Source organism: Muscardinus avellanarius, assembly GCF_963383645.1.
Source record: "Muscardinus avellanarius genome assembly, chromosome: 1".
NCBI classification, from domain to species: Eukaryota; Metazoa; Chordata; class Mammalia; order Rodentia; family Gliridae; genus Muscardinus; species Muscardinus avellanarius.
This window is the reverse complement of record NC_137786.1, coordinates 126,107,444-126,118,106: the sequence shown is the minus strand read 5'-3', so window position 1 is coordinate 126,118,106 and position 10,663 is coordinate 126,107,444. Positions and strand designations below refer to the sequence as shown.

General features: G+C 45.4%; 1 pseudogene across 1 annotated transcript; it reads right to left on the bottom strand.

Annotated features, from left to right (window-relative positions):
• Positions 1–7,763: 7,763 nt before the first annotated feature.
• On the bottom strand, positions 7,764–9,834 carry LOC308279621 (PR domain zinc finger protein 4-like; annotated as a pseudogene). The gene is made up of 2 exons: positions 8,590–9,834; positions 7,764–8,050 (listed from the first exon to the last, which is right to left on the bottom strand). The product of its transcript is annotated as a PR domain zinc finger protein 4-like (transcript).
• Positions 9,835–10,663: the final 829 nt, after the last annotated feature.

Sequence of the window (10,663 nt, the reverse complement as noted above, 5' to 3'; positions counted from 1 at the left end):
TCTTACCTATTCATTATTCAATAGTGTATCATTCAGTCTCCATGTATTTAAATAGTTTCTTTGGGGTTTCCTGTTGTTGATTTCTACTTTCATTCCACTATGGTCTGAAAAGATGCAAGGAATTATATTGCATCTTTTGAATTTGCTGGTGCTTGCTTTGAGTCCCAGGATGTGATCTATTTTGGAGAAGGTTCCATGGGCTGATAAGAGGAATGTGTAGTCTGCTTTTCCTGGTTGAAATATTCTGTATCTGTCTATTAGTCCATTTGGTTTATGGTTTTCTTTAGTTCTGGAGTCTTTACTCATCTTTGCCTTGAAGATCAATCTAGTGGTAGGAAAACTGTGGTGAAGTCTCCCAGTATTATTATATTTGGGTCTATTTGAGATCTGATGTCCAGGAGGGTTTGTTTTACAAATGTGGGTGCACCCACATTTGGCGCATAAACATTTACACTCATTATATATTCTTGGTGGATTGTTCCTTTTAATAAAAGGAAGTGCCCTGATTTGTCTCTTCTGATGTGTTTTTAGCTTAAAGTCTGTTTTGTTGGAGATCAGCGTTGCTACCCCTGCCCATTTTTGGTCCCCATTGGCATGATATATCTTTTTCCATCCTTTCACTTTCAGTCTGTGAATGTCTTTGGCTGTAAGGTGAGTTTCTTGCTAACAGCACATATTTGGATTATGTTTTTTAATCCACATTGCCAATGTATGTCTTTTGATTGGTGAGTTAATCCCTTTGATGTTCAGAGTTATTATGAAATATCATTTTTTGTTTTCTGTCATTTTGTGTTCTGTCTTCTGCTTGGTAGCCTCTTATTTCTTCTTTAATTAGACGCCCCACTGATTGCCTTCCTCTCTTCCCTGGTTCTGAAGTCTGCTTCTTTTTTCTTTTTATGGTTTATTTCTTTAAATATTTTCTCTAGTGTTGGCTTTGAATTCATGAATTTTTTGAGATTCTGTTTGTTTTGAAACACTTTTGTTTCTCCATCAATTTTGAATAATAGTTTTGCTGGGTATAGCAGTTTTGGCTGGAAGTTATTTTCTTCCAGGGTCTGGATCACATCATACCAGTCTCTCCTGGCATTCATGACTTGTGTTGTATAGTCTGGGGTGATTTTTATTGTTTTTCCCCTATATGTCACCCGTCCTTTTGTTCTCACTGCTTTTAAGATTCCTTCCTTGGCCTCTATGTTGGTCATTTTGACTATTATGTGGCATGGGGAGTTCCTTCTTTGATCTTGTCTTAATGGTGTTCTGTATGTCTCCTGTACATGAAGAGCCATGTCTCTTTCCATGTTTAGAAAATTCTCTGAGATTATTTCTCTGAAGAGATTACGAATGCCCTTAATCTGTACCTCTGTCCCTTCTTCAATGCCTTTTATCTGTAAATTAGGATGCTTCATGTTGTCCCATAGTTGTTGGATGTTTAGGTTTTGTTGCTGTAATGGCTTCTGTATGCTGTTGACTATGTTTTCGGTTTTGGATGAACTGTCTTCTAACTGTGATATTCTACTTTCCATTTCATCTAATCATCCAGAATTTCTTTCTATTGCTGTCTTCATTTCATTTATTGACTCTTTCATTTCATTCCGGACCTCTTTCTGATTCTTTCTTAGTGTTTCTAATTTGTCTTTCCTCTCCTGTAGGCTTATTTTAAATCCTTTCATCATATAGTAGATCAAGAATCAGAACTCCCCTTCTTGCTTTTTTTTATAGGTCAGTATTCGTGATTTCCTCACTATTCCTATTTCTCATATTTTCAAGCTTTTCAGGCCTGTTTTTCTGATGTCTTCCCATTGTTTGTGGGAATTATGTTTAATCCAGTCTTAGTAGTAATAATTTAGGAGTCAGAAGGTAAGCAGTACTTTTTACAGTGGTGAGGATTGGGTGATGGTGGAGTAGCTAGGGTGATGGGTGCAGGAGTTGGGTAAGATAGAGGATATAATCAGGTTGGGGAAGAATTTAAGTATAATAAGGTTATATCCGGTTGAGAGTGGGAGAAGGTTAGATAGTAGGATTCTTGTAGTTAGTAGAATATTTAAGTATGGAGATGTGATAAACTTTGAGAATTAGACAAAGAAATACAGTTAAGGGACAAAGAGAAAGTTTTGAGGGAAGATAGTAGCTAGGCTGGAGTGGAGAATTTTGTAGGAGGAAGTGGGGGGGAGGAGGGAGCAAACAAATATGAGTAAAATAACAAAATAAGATACAAAACCTAACTATTACACATCAAATATAAACAACAACATCAACAAAATGAAACAAAACAAAAACAACCAAAAGAGAGGAAAAAATTAAGAAAGAGAAAAAAAACAGGATACAAATGAAATAAATAAAATGAATTAGCAACCATATAAGATAATAAAGTGAATCAACCAAACAAGCAAGAAACCCAAATAAAAGAAAAAACTAAGTCCCCAAAATCAATAAACCACAAAAAAACCCAAACTGAAAACAAAATAAAAAATGGGGAAAAAAAAAACAGTCCTACTACTTTATGAACATGAGGCAGGTCAGTGTAATTTCTGAATGTCTGATCACTGTGATAGCTTCTGGAGTATATTCCAAACTCTTATTTGCTACGAGCGACCCCTTGTGGCCCTCTGCAGGTATCGCTCCATAAGCACCTTTCCTGTGCCTCCTTGGTCCCTTGGCACACAATTATCACACACAGTTCTCACCGTGTCCGGTGGAACTCAGTGGGTGCACACCAGGTCCTGTGGTTCATCTAGCTCATTCTGTTACCTGGTAACCCAGTCTGGGTTCTGGTGGGCTGACTACTTCTCTGGATCCTGCTGCATTTCTGTGCACACACACTTATCGCTGAAGGTTTCCCTATGCCTCTGCGTGTGCAACCTCTGAGGGATAAATGGTGCGGCTAAGGGGCTCGGGTGAGCTCGCAGCTTAAGATGTTGGATCTCAATGGCACCTTTCAAGCTCTTGGGTTTTTTGTTCCAAAATTCTTGGGGCTGCCATGCCAGTAGCCCATTTGGGACCACGGCCGTGGTGGCGCCTGCAGCTTTTGCAGTGTTGCAGTGGATCTCGCAGTTCAGACTTACTAGGTATCTCCTGCCATAGTCTCTGGGTCTGTTAAATCACTTTAATGCCTTTGCAAGAGACTTTGGAATTTTGTCCTTAACCCAGGTTCAGTGTCAGAACTTAAGGGCAAGTAAACTGTCTGGAGGCATTAGGTAGCAAAAACCCAGAAATTCTGTGAAAAGGCAGAGTGGAGGTTTCTATGCCTATGGCTTCCCCTTTCCTGTTAATCCAAGCATGGGCTTGGGAAAGATTGAGCCTCTGTAGATAGACCTATTGGAATAGAAAGGAGACTGGAGTCTAGGTTTGGGGACTGATGCACAATGATGTTGCTAGCTGGTAAGGAAAGAGCCAAGATGAATGGAGACATGGTTTTTAGATCTTAAGTATTTTAATGTTCTTCATCTTCCTTTATTATCATTTAATTTAACATCATATCTAAAGTATTATTGCCTGTATTACATCTGTTGTCATTAATGCAGCAGTCCGTTTCTCTCAGAGTGTCATGGTATATCTGGAACTGTCCCTTAATACATGGCCTACATGAGAGTTGAATATAACGAAACAGATATCTCCCTAAAAAAAAAAAAAAAAAAAAAGGCAAGTAAGATAACCTTGCTTCACCTCACCACCTTCCTGCAATTCTTTTCTGCAGAATTTCACCAGCTTTCTGGAGACTAGCATGAGTCCCAAGGCTCTTGCCACATCTCTAAAATCATTGGCTGTTCACACAATCCCCACACCCAGGGATGAGTCCGGAGAACATGTCACCCCACCCTCTTTCAGGATTCCAGACTATCTTAAGGGACAACTTAACTCTGGAGCATGTGGACACACTTGGTGATAGTTAGCAAATCTCTTTAATACTAAAATTACCTGATATGATATCATAGTAAAAATAGACATCTGTTGTACAACTCCTGTTTTGAAACAAATTAAACTTCCAGCAACTTTTCATGCCACCCGCACATGTGTATCCATTATAAAATTTACACTCATGGCAATATCGAAACCCTAAAGAAAAAGAGAAGGCTTAAAAGAAGAGCTGTAGGCAAAGAGATTCAGCTTCAGAATCCAGGATGGTGCAAGCCTCACGAGAGGGAAGCTGGCACTGCCTTTCCCCACCACTGCTCAGGCCTGTTGGGGGTCTTTAGTCCCTCTGTGAATGAAGCTATGACCCATCTGCTCCCCCAATTTAAGGACCCATTTCCAGAATGGGGGAAGAAAGGAGTCACTGGAATAGTGAGTTAGGAGGCTCGAGGAACAGTGCATATAGAACTCAAGAACATCCCCTCGCATTATAGCATTATTTACTCAAGACCTGCAAACAAAATTACCATACATTTTGACGTCAGGACTCTGTCTCCTGTGAAGGAAAGAAGGAAAATAATTATCCTTAGGTCATTATGCAGCAGCCCCAAAAGCCCAGTGCAGAGACCTCTTCCTTCCTCTGGACCTTCTTTCATCGCACACCCTTGCCTCCCACTTCAGGCCCCTACCTTCATCCATGAGGAGCATGAAGACACCCAGCAGAAGCAGTCGATACAGCCTGGAACCCATTCTTGGAAGGTCCCAGTGGGAGGCTCCAGCTTTATTTATTCCCATCAACTGCCCTCAGGCATTCCCTGGTAATTACGCGATGGTAAATTTGGATCAAAACACCTGAGTCCTCTCTACAGCATTGCCAAAACAGGGTACATCTTGTCTATGTCTGCATTCCTCCAGCTACTTGGAGCTTGGCCAACAGACACCCCATCACATCTGTCCTAAGATGCCAGTTCAGGCTGATGCAGAATCTCTCTCCTCTTCACTGTGGTTCTGTTTCTCTCTGTGGGGCTACCTGGAATGTATCTAACTTCACCTCTGCATGACATGCTTTCAGATATGATTAAGCTGGAGTGAGCTTAATGCATTTTCTTCCAACAGAGACAAAGACCATAGTGGTGGTGGTAGGTGTGACTAGCACAGACGCTATGGGGTCAAGAAGGGAGGTGTATGGGATTGGTCCCTGGAAAGCGCATGTAGGAAGGACCAGGCTAGAGGAGCTTTCGCATTGGCTCCAACTTATGCAGGAGATGCTACCTTCTCAGCCAAGTGTGACCAGTATGTACACAGAAGAGCAGCCAGACTCCCTGACCACACCTTGCTTGCGCCTTTCCTACTCGATGTTTCTTCAGGAGAATGTGCCCTCTGTGCTCCTCTAGCTTCTTATTTGTGTGTATTTTGCTTCTCACTCCTCACAGGAGGAAGCGGGTTTGAGTGCCAGAGTCTCTGGTGTTGCAGCTGCTGATTTCTTCCTGGGGTCTAGAATTATGCCCTGCGGTATCAGCCCATGAGAACTATCTGATGCAAAGATGGGTGCGTGGCAGGGCTGGTGGCACAGAACCTATAAGCACAGTATTTGGGAGGCTGAGACAGGATGATCCCAGGTTCAAGGGCAGACGCAGCAACTTTGCAAGACTCATAGCAACCTAGCAAGACCCTTTTTTTCAGAGCTAAAAAGAAAAAAATACTAAGGAAGCTGGGCGCGGCAGTACACGCTTGTAATCCCAGTATTTGGGAAGCTAATGCCAGAGGATAGCGGCACACAGGCAGCCTCAGCTACTTAGTTGAGGCCCTTCGCAACTCAGTGAGACCCTGTTTCAAAATAAAGAGTAAAATATGGCTGAGGCTGTGGATCGGAGGTAGAATGTGCCTGGCTTCTATCTCCAGTACTGAAAAAAACCAAAAACCTAAAAATTTAGTTTAGAGGGAAAATGCCTCTCAGATCAATACCCAGGCCCTCCCCAACACACACACACACACACACACACACACACACACACACACACACACACACACACGGAAGAAGAATGGTATGATTGTTTGATTGCATATAGGTGATCTCGAAGTAGAAGGGAGTAGGGCAAAAGTCTTCACATAGACCATCCCTAATTCATCCCTTAATAACAGTACTTCTGGCCTTCAGTTTGGACTTATCAGTCACAACAGACTAGAAAGGCCATAGAAATGGAAGTTTCCTGAGGTAGAAAGAGTGAGTGCGAATCCCACTTATCTGACTAGACTCATTCCCAGAGCCTGACACATGAAACACTCAAGTACAATCCTTCACATCATCCTCATGCTTAGGTAAGCTGAGACCATATTAGGCCCCTTTGTAACAGCCCGAGGTGTTGTTTGCTTTGTACTTCTAGGGAAGCATGGGAAAATAAAATTTAAAAACACAAATCAAATCAAATAAATAAAAACAAAACTCCTCAGAAGAAAGTGGCCTGCATTCAGCAAGAGCAGGGAAGAGTGGAACCACCAAGTTCCGACCAGTTGGAGAGAAGGTTGAGAAGGGCTGTACAACCTGGCTCTCTCAGAGCCCCACGCTGGCTCTCCAGGTCACATCCCCAGCAACATCTACCTGCTTTGCTTCCAGCCCTGCAAGGGGAATGGACCCTGACACTTAGACTTGCCTCAGACCTGAGTTCTCTCGGCTTGCCTGGATCCCACCCTGAAAATCTTGGCCCTCCGTCTCCACCTGCACAGCCGACCAATATTGACTCCCTGACCAAGCCGTGTTTACTGTCCTCTTAATTGATTGCCCAACTTTCTAGGCCTGGACAGCCTCAAAGTCACCATGGGAGGCACCATTGTATTATATGTGTAAACTCTTTTTTGGGCAGACAAGCCATATGGCTTGATGTCTACTTTACACAAAGAAACAAGACTCACCTAAAATGTCACCACAATATAAATGCAGAAGGAGATGCTAACCCATGTCTTCTCAGGGACCAGGCCAAGTGACTGTGCCAGCCAGGTAACAGAAGAATGGACTGCAAATGTAGGATCCAGTAGGGATGCCAAGTCACGTCTCCAACATAGACCTGGCATAGTGGCTTAACTCACTGAACATGGTGAAGGCCCCAAATAGCAATGACTACGGTGATGCAGAGGACTTGGGTGTTATACGTTCGTGGTAGTCAACTTCTCCTCACTGTGACAAATCACCTCAAAAGGGGAAAGATTTATTTCAGCTCACAGTTTCAGAGGCTATTGGTCCATGTTTGACTGACTGCAGGTAGAAACATTACAGAGGAAGGGTGTGGCAAAAGGAAGTTGCTCAGCTCACTGCATCAAGGAAGGAGAGAGAGCGGAAGAGAGGGGAAAAGGGGGGCTGAGGAGAAGATATGTTTTCCAAGGGGACGCCCCCAAGGAACCACTCCCTTCATCGATGTCCCACTTTCTACAGTTCCACCAGCTCCCGACTGTCCATTCAGCTACAGAATCCCCAATGGATTAACCCGTTGATGGGGTCAGAGCCCTTATGATCCAATCACTTCCAAAAATCACTACCTTAAAACACTCATGCGTCAAGGACCTCGCCTTCAAAACATGAGCCTTTGCGGAAGCTGCAGATGCAAAATGAGACAAGCTCCCTAGCATGATTTCTGCCTTTTCTCTCCTGCCTTGAAAACCTTTATAGAATGCCTATAAGAGTAGTTGTGTCCAATGAAGTTGACACAGACTTGTTATAATGTTGGCCTGGGAAAAGGAGGATCCCGTGCAGCAAAACTTTATGAGATCCATTATTTGTATTTCCCACTGGAGGCATATGTGACTCTGGGCCCTTCAATGCCAAAGCCCCAGGGAATAACTGATCTAAGATAAGGGGAAGCTTGATATTGGGGATTCTCAAGAGCCACACAAACATCCTCGCCAAAATATGGTTCATTGCTTCAGTCAATAGAGCCAATCTCAGAGCTCATGTCCAGGAGGGCAGTGGTCCGGGGCGTCAGGTGATGCTCTGGCGTGGGAAGGAAGAGAACGGGCAGCAGCGGTGGCAACAGAAGTGGCCTGATAAAGGTCAACTGCCACCACGGTTTAGATTTGGCTGACACGTTGGAGTGGACAGGGGGCCGGGGACAGTTTCTTCTAGATGGCCTTTGAAGTTGGGAACAGTGGTTGAGAACAGACTGGTTGTTCTCAGGTGGGTGGGCAGCTAGATTAGCTGAGCTCTGGGTCACTGCAAGAGGCCGAGAGCTGGACCTTCAACCAAGCCTCACTGAAGACCAAACACTCAGAGGAAGGTGTAGATGGTAAGGGAGCTATGCTTCTTTGGGGGGTTTTCTGGGAGTCTCCAAGTGCCTCTCTGGATGCAAACTCCTAGGCACAAATCATTGTCTTCTAGCAGGCCTTTAGGTGCTGCCAGGAGGATTGGGAGAGAACCTAAACCCACACCAAACCCAGACGGAGGCACAAACGCTCAGATTCAGAGTGCTGAGTCAATCCTGCCAATTCTCCTGTGTTTCCCCAAAAGACTCACCCTGAGTACTCTCATGTCTCCCTCTTCCAAGAAGGGCAGAACCCAACTCTGAACTCTTCCCGCAGCAGGGGATTGTTAGCGGGCAGCAAAGTTTGAGAACAACCTCGGTCCTAAAGGAGCAGGCTCCTTAAATGGTGTGATTCAAACCTCTGTGGCAGTACTTTGTATCAGTTTGCTAGGTCAGCTGTGACAAAAGACATGGGCTGGGTGACTTACATATGAGAAATTTATTCTCGCACTATGTATCTTCCAGATATGGTTAACAACCTTGTCTGTCCATTCTGCTACTTCCATGGAGTGATTCTGCTGCCCAATTAGAGGCCCAAAGTAAGTCTGCACAGGAATGGTTTCTCCAGTCCACACACACATTGTAAACAAAGTTGCCATGCTTTCTTTGTTTGAATTGGAGTCTTCCATTTGCAGTGAAGGTGGTACAAAATAAAGACCATCTGAAGACACATCTACATGACCTATCCCCATAGCAACCTCCTGGGTGATAGAGGAGACAGCCACAGGTTCTAGACTGAGGCCGACTTCATGAGGGAAGCAGACGCTAGGGAGGCGAGGTTGTGTGAGGTAGAAAGTGCCGCGCTTACAGAATTTGTGCTCATGGCCACAGTGTGGATGGAGTCACTGAGAGCACTGTCACACATTCCATTGACCCAACATGACCACAGGGAGCTCCGGGCCATTCCCATGAGTGGGTATCACACCACCATGACCTACAGTGTCCGCCGTAAGGTTATTGGTCACAGAATCCACAGAAAGAAGTTCATGACTTCTGGAGCCATTTGGGGTCTGGGAATGTTTGCCGGCAACACTGTCCATTGTAAGCGCCTCTGCCAGTCCATCTGTAGAGATTGGGCTGGTAACCCTAGAGACACTCTCCGTAGTGATCATTGTGTCCAAAGCCACCTCATGGCCATCACTAGGATGAAGACTTTGGGCACCACGTGTGTGCACAGAATGAGAGTCAATTGAAACAATGCCTGGTTCTAATCCAACATTTCCATTGGACTGATAAGGATCTATTCCTGAAGGGTTGTTGGCAGTAGATAATGCCATATTCCCATCAACATTTATAGAGTTGGGGTGGATGTACTGAGGATGTGGTCTGTCAGCTAAATAAGATAAAATGCCAGGCAGAATGGTTCTGAAGTAGCTGCTCTCCAGGTGAGGGTACGGTGGTGGAGGTAGGGTGTAGTTTCTTTCAGGCAACCACCACATCACCCTTCGGTCCCCAATACCCATTGGGAGCATCAGAGACAAAGCAGAAGGCAGAGAGCTCAGGGATGGGCCCAGGTTTGGAATCGCCACGGGGAGGCCTGGGGCAGGGATGGCACTGTGAGGGGGTGAGGCAGCCAACCCCAGGTCCCAGCCAACCCGTTTCCGACCAGAGACAGGCAAAGCATTGCTTACAGAAGATGAAGTCAGCTGCTCCATCCCCACAGACTCAGGTTCATTTCATTGATCCTGTGATGCATCTGCTGGGGACCGGGCAGCAGAGGAGACAGCGCTCAGGTGGCTGGGTGGGGGAGCGGCCTTGGGGCCTTTGTGCCTGCGTCACGTGCTCCGGACTTGCTCAGCCAAACAGCGTGCCCACCGGTCCTCTGGCCGACCCGGCCCACCGATTTTCTCCCGAGGGCCAGTGGATGCACATCCCACCATGGGATAAGGCATGGCGGGGGACACCCGGGATCTTCCCTCCAAGAAGCTCCGGAGGGCAGCCGTCCAACCTGCACCACCGCTTTGTCCCTCCATCCAGGCAGAGCATGACTCGATGCCCTACTCGCCCAGACCGAAGAACCTGGTTTTCATCTCCAATACCCACCCCACCCCACCCTCCACCCCCCACTCAAGCCCCTTCAAGGTAATTTAAAGGAAGCACTGACCGAGAACCTGGAGAGAATAGTTTGGCTTGCTCTTGGGTCACACCACTCAAGTGTGGGTGGTGGCTGCCCCAAGGCAGAAACACAGTGGAGAGTGCCGGCCTCTGGCATTTGGGTTACACACTGTCCATGGTTTCTAAGCAGGCCATGCCAGTCCCTCAGCATCTCTCAAATGAGCATTTTACCAGATACCTAGTAGCAGAATTAACATATTCAGTTTCATACTCTCTAAGAAAGGAAAAATTCTCTGCCTAGGTACGGAGCTGAAGCATAGATTTAAAACATACTTACTTACCTCCCTGTTTTCAGGAAAAAAAAATACTCCGTGCACCACTTATTTTATTCCACATTCCAACTGCACCAAGGGCTGCTACTGGCCCCCGGGTAGGGCCAGCACCTGCCCACCAGGGGGCAGTATTGCCAA